This window comes from Cetorhinus maximus, chromosome 11 (assembly GCF_964194155.1).
Source record: "Cetorhinus maximus chromosome 11, sCetMax3.hap1.1, whole genome shotgun sequence".
Lineage (NCBI taxonomy): Eukaryota > Metazoa > Chordata > Chondrichthyes > Lamniformes > Cetorhinidae > Cetorhinus > Cetorhinus maximus.
In genome coordinates, this window is record NC_135889.1 from 66459190 (window position 1) to 66468838 (window position 9649).

The 9649-nt window shown below is 43.6% G+C and overlaps 1 long non-coding RNA gene across 1 annotated transcript; it reads right to left on the minus strand.

The window, feature by feature from the left end:
- Positions 1–245: 245 nt before the first annotated feature.
- LOC144686287 (uncharacterized) lies at positions 246–8723 on the minus strand. The gene is made up of 3 exons (XR_013577890.1): positions 8629–8723; positions 6965–7015; positions 246–324 (listed from the first exon to the last, which is right to left on the minus strand). It is a non-coding gene; the product is annotated as an uncharacterized LOC144686287 (long non-coding RNA).
- Between the last annotated feature and the right edge of the window lie 926 nt (positions 8724–9649).

The following is a 9649-nucleotide window of genomic DNA, read 5'->3' on the forward strand; positions in this document are numbered from 1 at the left end:
CCGAGAATAAAGATTTTACAGCTGGAAAGCTACCAGCTGGTGCTTCAGCTAATTCTTTTTCAAATAAACTTGGCTATCCCACCCCAGTGATGGAATACAACATTCTCTCTCATCCTCTACCTGAGGATGAGAAATGGCCTGGAGTATGGTAGTGCAATCTGAACCCTTTTCACTTTATGGATATAAAGTTCTGGTATGCACCAGTGAAATAATAATACAGGGAGAAGGAAAGGGCAAAAACATTACCTTAAAACCTTCAAGTCTTCCCAAATTCATCATATCATTGCAATGTTTTGGTACATGGTACATCACAACAACTGCTTCCTGTCAACAAAACACAAGCCAATTTTATTAGTTTCTGGTGATGTCAGACATGGCCATTTTGGGGTGTGAGAGCACCACAGGGCACACTTCCTGCACCTAAGGAGTGAGGTCTGAGGTTCCCCCAGTATTGGGCTCCAGGCTAATTTTCAGGATGTGGGTGAGCTGCAGGGAGAGTGAGAGGCAGCTCAGTTGGCAAAACATTGCTGAAGATTAGGGCAGTGCAGATAAATGCCAAAGAGCAGGTAGGTAATCAGGAACTGTCAGGCTTGTGTTCCCCATGCCAAGTCTACATTAATTATATATATTGAGAACAAAGGTGGGCCCAGTACTTCCCATTCAGTTATAGTACATCCAACCCTTCTCTAATCTAAGCATAATTCATTTACCCTAACTCTATGTTTCCTACCCCTCAATCAACTTCCTATCCTGCTGCTACACTTGCTCATATCATACACCTGAATTTTTCCAATGACATTCTTGTCATTAAACGCGTTATTAAAATCTTTATCCTGTAGCACAGGACATTTCCTCAAGGGTGTGTGAGGAGATTATGGATTCTAAAGAGTTTGTGCACAACTAAAATTAGATTGAGTGGATTTACCCTTCCTTTCCTTCTTGAACAAAGGTGTTACAGTGACTCATCACCATTTGCCCTCCTGAAGAAATCCAGAACAATGAGGTACAGTCTTAAAATTAGAGCTGGGCATTTATGAGTACAAGAATGAAGCAGCTTCTCATGCAAAGGGTCGTAGAAGCTTGGAACTCACTTCCCCCCAAAAACTGTTGAGACTAGGTCAATTGAAAATTTTAAAACTGAGATGGATGGATTTTTCTGAAGGAAATGTGTTAAGGGATATGGAGCCAAGAGGCAGTGAGAATGGGTAACATAGTGGTAATGCTATTGAACTAGTAATCCAGAAGCGTGAGCTAATGCTCTGGTGATAGGAGTTCAAATCCCACTATGGCAGCTGGGGAAAGTTAACTTCATTTAATGAAATCTGGAATTAAAATGCTAGTCTCAGTAATTGTGAGCATGAAACTATTGGATTGTCATAAAAACCCATTTGATTCACTAATGTCCTTTAAGGAAGGAAACCTGACCCGTTCTGGCCTACATATGATTCTAGGCCCATAGCAATGCGTCTCACTCTTAACTGCCTTCTGAAAGCCTAAGCAAGCCACTCAGTTGTATTACACCGCTATAGAAAAATAAGAATACCAACTTATGTTAACCTAAGCTTCCAATATGACAATGGCACATTCAGCCCAGGGCACGGAGTTCCAAATTTGGGACAACTATCCCACAGACTAGTCAGCAACAACCTGACATAATCATACTTACAAAATCATATCTTACAACCAATGACCCAGGCTCTTACAACCAATGTCCCAGGCTCCTACAACACCAGCCTTGGGGTATGTCCTGTCCCACAAGCATAGAAACATAGAAAATAGGAGCAGGAGTAGATCATTCTGCCTTTCGAGCCTGCTCTGCCATTCAATATGATCATGGCTGATCCTTTATCTCAACTCCATACTCCCGCTCTCTCCCCATACCCCTTGACGTCTTTAGAGTCCAGAAATCTATCAATTTCCTTCTTAATTATATTCAGAGACTTAGCCTCCACAGCCTTCTGTGGTAGAGAATTCCATTGGTTCACCACTCTCTGTATGAAGAAGTTTCTCCTCATCTCAGTCCTAAATGGTCTACCCAGTATAATGAGACTGTGACTCCTTGTCCTAGACACCCCCAGCCAGAGAAAAGATCATCCCTGCACCTAGTCTGTCCATCCCTGTCAGAATTTTATACGTTTCAGTGAGATCGCCTCTCATTCTTCTAAACTCCATGAATACAGGCCTAGTCGGCTCAATCTCTCCTCATACGACAATTCTACCTTCCCAGGAATCAGTCTGGTGAACTTTTGCTGCATTGCCTCTAAGGCAAGTATATCCTTTCCTAGGTAAGGAGACCAAAACTGCACACAATACTCCGGGGGCAGAATTTATCCCTTGTTGGGTGGGTGCACGCCCAACCCAAACGGGAGTAAAATAGTGCGCGATGACGTCGGGCGAGCGTCCCAATGTCAACGCGCATTCTTGTGATATTTCGCTCAGCGGGCGCACGCGAGAGGCGGCAGCGCACCTGCTGACAATTAAGAGGCCTGTTAAGACTCTCCATCAATTAATTAAATTGAACTTTTCGCTGCACGTCCAACCATTCGGTTGGCAGGCGGGAGAATAGGCCAGGCGGCCTTTGCATTTTTAATGAAACCTCATCCACAGGCAGGATGAGGTTTCAAATAGTGATTAAAAAAAAAACTTTAAACTTATTTTTACCATTTCCCTGGTCATGTGACAGTCACATGAGGGGACATGTTTTCCTTTTTTTGAATTATTTATTTTTAAAGTTAGAAAACTTCAGCTCCCTGAGGCAGCTCTGTGCCTTCAGGGAGCTTTCACTGAGCACACACTTCAGCACCCCCTACCCCGGCAGCAATGAGGTTATCAGTGCGCGTTTCACGCTGGCTGGCCGTTAATTAGCCAGCCAGCATGAAATCGCAGTCAGGACTCAATCGCGGCAGTGGTCCAATGCGTGGCCGCTTCTGGGCCTGCCCACTGAGCGTGCTCAACGGGGTAAAAATTCTGCCCCAGGTGTGGTCTCACCAAGGCTCTGTACAAGGCATCCATGAGGCACTGTGGGCCAGCAGCAGCAAAGTTGTATTCCACCACAATTTGTACCCTCATGGTCTGGCACTTTCCTCACTTTACCATTACCTATCCTGAATCAATGAGCAGTGTAGGAGAGCATGCCTGGAGCAGCATGAGACATACCTAAAAATGAGGTACCAACCTGGTGAAGCTACAAAACACAAATACAGACATGCTAAACAGTGGAAGCTCGATAGTTATAGGCCAATCTAAAGGACCCCACAACCAATCAATCAAATCAAAACTCTGCAGTCCTGCCACGCCCAGGTATGAATGGCAGACAATCAAACAACTAACAAGAGAAAGATGCTCCACGAACATCCCCATCCTGAATGATTTCAGAGCACAGCACATCAGTTCAAAAGACAAGGCTGAAGCGTTTGCAATTATCTTCAGCCAGAAGTGCCAAGTGGTTGATCCATCTTGTCCTCCTCCTGAGGTCCCCAGCATCATAGATGCCAGTCTCCAGCCAATTCACAGCATCAGCAAAGTGAGGAAAGGTGCTATGAAGCAGCACTTACTCAGCAATAACCTGCTCATCAATGCTCAGTTTGGGTTCCACTAGGATCATTTGACTCCAGACCTCATTGTAGTCTTGGTCCAAACATGGACAAAAAAGTTGAATTCCAGAGGTGAGGTGAGATTGAGTGCCCTTGACAGCAATGAACATAAGAACATAAGAAATAGGAACAGGAGTAGACCATTCGGCCCCTCAAGCCTGCTCCACCATTCAACAATATCATGGCTGATCTTGTGTGTCGATTTCCACATTCCCATCTAATCACAATAACCTTTGATTCCCTTGCCTAACAAGAATCCATCTACCTCTGCTTTAAAAATATTCAATGATCCCACTTCCACCACTTTCTGAGGCAGAGAATTCCAAAGTCGCACAAACCTCTGAGAGAAAAAAAATTCTCCTTATCTCTGTCCTAAAAAAGTGACCCTAATTTTAAAACAGTGCTCTCTAGTTCTGGACTCACCCACAAGTGGAAACATCCTTTTGACATCTAACTTGTCAAGGCCGTTCAGGATCTTGTATACTTCAATCAAATCAACATTCACTCTTTTAAACTCCAGTGGAAACAAGCCCAGTCTTTCCAACCTTTCCTCATAAGACAACCCACTGATTGCAGGTATCAATCTTGTAAACCTCCTTTGAACTGCCTCCAATTCATTTACATCCTTCCTTAAATAAGGAGACCTAAACTGCACATAGTATTCAAGGTGCGGTCTCACCAATGCCCTGTATAACTTAAACATAACAGCCTTACTTTTACGTTCAATCCCTCTCATAATAAAGGATAGCATTTCATTAGCCTTCTTAATTACTTGCTGTACCTGCATTCTAACTTTTTGTCACTCATGTACTAGAACACATAGATCCCTCTGCACCTCAGAATTATGCAGCCGTTCTCCATTTAAGTAAAACTCTGCTTTTTTGCCCTTCCTGCCAAAGTGAGCAACTTCACATTTTCCCACATTAAACTCCATTTGCCAGATCTTTGCCCACTCACTCAACCTATCTATATCCATCTGCAACCTCATGTCTTCTTCACAACATACTTTCCTACCTATCTTTGTGTCATCTGCAAATTTAGCTACCATATCTTCACTCCCCTCATCTAAGTCATCGATGTAAATCGTAAAAAGTTGAGGCCCCATTACAGACCCCTGTGGGGCTCCATTCGTCACATCCTGTTAATCAGAAAAAGACCTGTTTATGCACACTCTCTGCTTTCTGCCAGCCAGCCAATTTTCTATCATGCAAATATGTTACCCCCTACACCGTGCGCTTTTATTTTCCATAATAATCTTTGATGTGGCACCTTATCAAATGTCTTCTGGAAATCCAAGTACAGTACATCTACAGGCTCCCCTTTATCCACTGCGCATGTTAACCTTCAAAAAACTCCGATAAATTGGTTAAACATGATTTTCCTTTCACAAACATGCTGCTCAAAGAAACTACCTCAAAAGCATTTTAAGAACTCCTCATCCAGGCTATTATTGCCAATCTGATTTTTCCAGTTTATGTGTAGATTAAAATCACCCATGATTATTGCCGTCCCTTTGTCACAAGCACACAACATTTTCTCTTGAATACTTTGTCCTACACTGTGGCTACTGTTAGCGGGCCTGTAGACCACTCCCACTAATAACTTTTTCCCCCTACTATCCCTAATCTCCACCCAAACCGATTCTACATCCTGATCTCCTGAACTAAGGTCATCTCTAACTATTGTACCAATGCCCTCTTTGATTAACAATGCTACCCCTCCACCTTTACCTAGCTTCCTATCCTTCTTGAATGCAGCATTTAATCGTGTGGCATCAAGGAACTATACTAAATTGAAGTCAGTGTGAATCAGGAGAAAACTACACTGGCTGGAGTTACACATAGCACAAGGGAAGATATTTGTGGTTATTGGAAGTCAATCATCTCAGCCCAGATATCACTGCAGCAGTTTTTCAGGGCAGAGTCCTAGGTCCATTCATCAATGGCCTTCCCTCTATTATAAGGTCAGAAGTGGGGACATTTGTTAATGATTGCAGAGTGTTCAGTACCATTCATAAATCCTCAGATAACAAAGCAGCCTGTCCCTGCATGCTACCAGACCTGGGCAGCATTCACGCTTGGGCTGAAAAGTGGCATGTGTCACTTGTGCCACGAAAGTGCCAGGCAATGACCATCCCAACAAGAGAGAATCTAATATCTCCCCTTGGCATGCAAGGGCATTACCCATGCTGAATCTCCTGAATCTCAGGGTTACCACTGACCAGAAACTTAACTGGATCAGCCACGTAAATACTGTGGCTATAACAGCAGGTCGGAGGTTGGGAATTCTGCAGAGAGTAACTCACCTCATGACTCCCCAAAGCCTATCCAACATCTACAATGCACAAGTCAGGAGTGTAATGGAATACTCTTCACTTGCCTGGATAAGTGCGATTCCAACAACACTTAAGAAGCTCAATGCTCTCTAGGACAAAGCAACTGCTTGATTGGCACCCTATCAACCACCTTAAACATTCACCGCTCCACTACAATGGCACCAATGTGTACCATCTACAAGGTGCACTGCAGAAACTTATCAAGATTCCTTCCACAACAGCTTCCAACCCCAGCCTCTACCACTGAGAGGATCATGGACAGTAGCCACATGGGAAAACCATCACTTGCAACTTCCCCTCCAAGTCATACATCATGTTGACTTCGAAATATATTGCCATCTCTTCACTGTCACTGTGTCTAAATTCTGGAACGCCTTCTCTAACAGCACTGTGGGTGCACCTACAGAACAAGGGCTGCAGCGGTTCAAGAAGATGGCACACCACCACCTTCTCAAGGGCAAATACACAATAAATGCTGCCTAGCCAGCGATGCTCACATCCCATGAGTGAATATAAAAAAAAGTTAAGATAATCAGTCATGATCTAATTTAATGGTGTAACAAGCTTGAGAGGCTGAATGGCCTATTCCTTTTCATGTGTTCTTAATAGGCTGAATGAACAATTTAGATAATTTAAAGGGGTTGAAAAATTTTGGCCTCTGCTATTTGCTCTCCCATCTCTTTCAACAGCCTATGGTACACGCTTTCAAGGCTCAGTGATTTCTCCACCTTGAATTCTGCTATTTTTCTCAGAATTTAGTTAAATTTATGCACCATACTCCATTGTATTAAGCTGCCCTGTTCACTTAATTTACAAAATGTATGCAAAGACAATTGATGTAAATGAAATAAAAACAAAAATACCTGGAAAACTCAGCAGGTCTGCCAGCACCTGCGAAGAGGAATACAGTTAACGTTTTGAGTCCGTAAGACTCTTCACCAGAATGAATGCTATTTATTCCGATTTCCTGTCAGCAATACGACAGGAGATTCACTCGTACTATAATTATTTGTCAATCTAAGAAAACAAGTTTTACCTCAATCTCTGAACATTCGAGCCCCGCTTGTTCACTGTACTTAAGGAAGTCCTGGAACAAGACAATTTTCTTTCATTAATGAATATTTACTATTTTGTGTAAAATAACTTTATTGTGTGAAAATAACATGGGTCAACTTAACAGTTGAAGCACATGCAGAAGTGTGTCTTTTCAGTAAATATTTTATCTTCTCCTTGTGTAAGTAGAGCTTTGGTCCTAGTATCCACCTTGAAATTAATCTTTCTATCCTTTCACTATGTCTGAAAACAAACCGGAAAGCATTCATACCTCATTTTAGAAACATGATTGTTTCCTCAAAGAAAACAAGGAAGAGTTTCCTGGTGATCAGCTTCCTGACTTTACCAAGATGCAAAACACAGTGAATAGTTTTCTAATCCTTTTAAAAGAATATTACTTCAAAGCATCCAAAATTTCTCTGCATCGACATCCATTGAAATGAACAGACCGCAAAATGTGACTGATTTTCTGTCATGCAGTGCCAAAAGAGAAGGAAGCTTCCATTCTAGGATGCAGGCAAAAATACCTAGAAATTAGTTGATGGCACCCCTGGCCTTTTACCAGTAAAATGGGTGCCTAAATGTCTAATTTGTTAGGCAGGGTGTACCTGTACCTTCTGTACCAGAAGCACGCAGGACACCATATTGGTGAAAGTTCCATTATAGGCTTCCAGGACCTTTATCTGAAATAGCTGTTAGGCAATTTGCATATTTCAGGATCTTTTCCCGAAATTGGGCTTCCCTGCTGCATCCATGTCTATTGGCTGCCTAAATAGCAATCCTCAAAAGGTATTACTGGAAGTCTGTAATAAAAACTGAATAGCTCGAGGGGCTGAATGGCCTATTCTGTTCCTATGTGTAGAATTTAATGCCCGCACCAATGGTGGGTCTGGTAGCGGAGGAATTTCATTGAGTTGAAGGGTGGCAGGTGGGGACCCCACTGCCTTCTCACTTCTGCCCCATTTAAGTATGTGGCGGAAAGGCTGGTGGTCGGCCATCCTGCCCCACCACCAATTGAGGCCCTTAAGTGGGCAGTTAATGCACACTTAAGGGCCTCATCCTGCTGCTGCTGGTATTCACTCAGCAGAGGACAGGGGACTCGCCATGCGGGATATGCAAAAAGTGAACCCTGTTGGGGTTGCTTGCTGGCTTCTAAGGACGGTCCTTTGTTCCAAGACACTCAGTGCTTGATCAAAGGACCTGGCATGGGGAAGTGGGGGCCGCTGACAGCCATCCCACTGCCCTTGCTGCCAACCCGCAACCCTGCAACTACCCACCCTACCCCCACCCAACCGTTCCACCATCAATCATTTGTGCTTGGGTCCATCGGCAAACCTGGGCCTTGCATGGGTGTAGTACTGGCAGCAGCCACCACCACCCTGATGGCGCAGCTGAACAGTGAAGGGCTGCCAACCTCTGATTGGCTGGCAGCTCTCAGCTGATGGGACTTCTGTCCCTTGGATCCTTGAACGCGCGAAGGCCAACCGCTGCCCAGTTAAGTGATTGGCACTCAATATGGTGGGTCTTTCCAAAAAGAAGAGATTTGAGGCCCCCATCTGCTCTCTAGCCAGCGGGTGAGACCCCTGTCACCCCCATTAAATATTACCCTATGTTTCTATGCAATTTATTCATTGGAGAAGCCCTCACCTTGAGCAGCAGCTGATACTTGGTTATCCTCTGTACAGGTTTGATGAGATAGTCACTCAAGCTAAATGTCTCACCCAAATCCAGTTTTAAGTTCTGAACAAAAGCAAAAAATGTGACATTTATGTTATATCTGATAATTTTACATCTGCTAAACTATTACCAGATTTCAGAAAAACTGAAATATCTTAATGGTTCAATGGATAGATGTCCATATAGTGTTATATTGAACCACATAGACAGGTACATTCCATAGAGTAATTTTCTCACATTGCAATCCTGGGAAAAGTCTTGTGTATCAGGAGTGCATACTGGAAACTCTGGGGAATGGGACTGTCCCTGATTTTATGATCTTTTAAATTAATTGTTAGAAAATTTGTGAGGTTTGTGCCCAAATTTCCAATATGTGCGTCTGGTAGGTGAGATTTCCCTTAGACTTCAGCTGTCATCTATGCTGGGTAAGGTGACCTATGTTTTGGACAGAGTTGAGGGCATTATAATTGATCTTAGAGTCTCTGGGCTAGGGAGAGGAGATCAGGAACCAATATTCATTCTCCTGAATGCCATTTACTGAGCACTTGCAGGAGGTATAATTGTGTGGTGATTGAAAGAGGCCAGGATTAAACTTTTTGATGATGTTCTTCTCCAATAGGTAAAAACCCACCAACACAGCTTTGATTCACACATGAAGAATAGATATTTAGGCTGGAGGGAGTAATGGACATTGTCACACACATGAGGCAGGATTTTTAGGTGGGTGTGCAGGCGAGATCAGTGGGCCCGAGAGCAGCCTGGGAACGGATCACCGCCTGCGATTGGCCCCCGACTACGATTTCACACTGTCTGGCCAATTAACGGCCAGCTAATGTGAAATGCCCAGTGCTGCCAGGGTGGGGGCGGGAGGAAGGCTGGCACTGACATAAGCATGGTCGCAGGGGTGCGCGGATGAAAGCTCCCTGAAGACTGGGACTGAGAACTGCCTCAGGGAGCTGAAGAGTTTAAAACCAAGAAATAAAGATTTTAA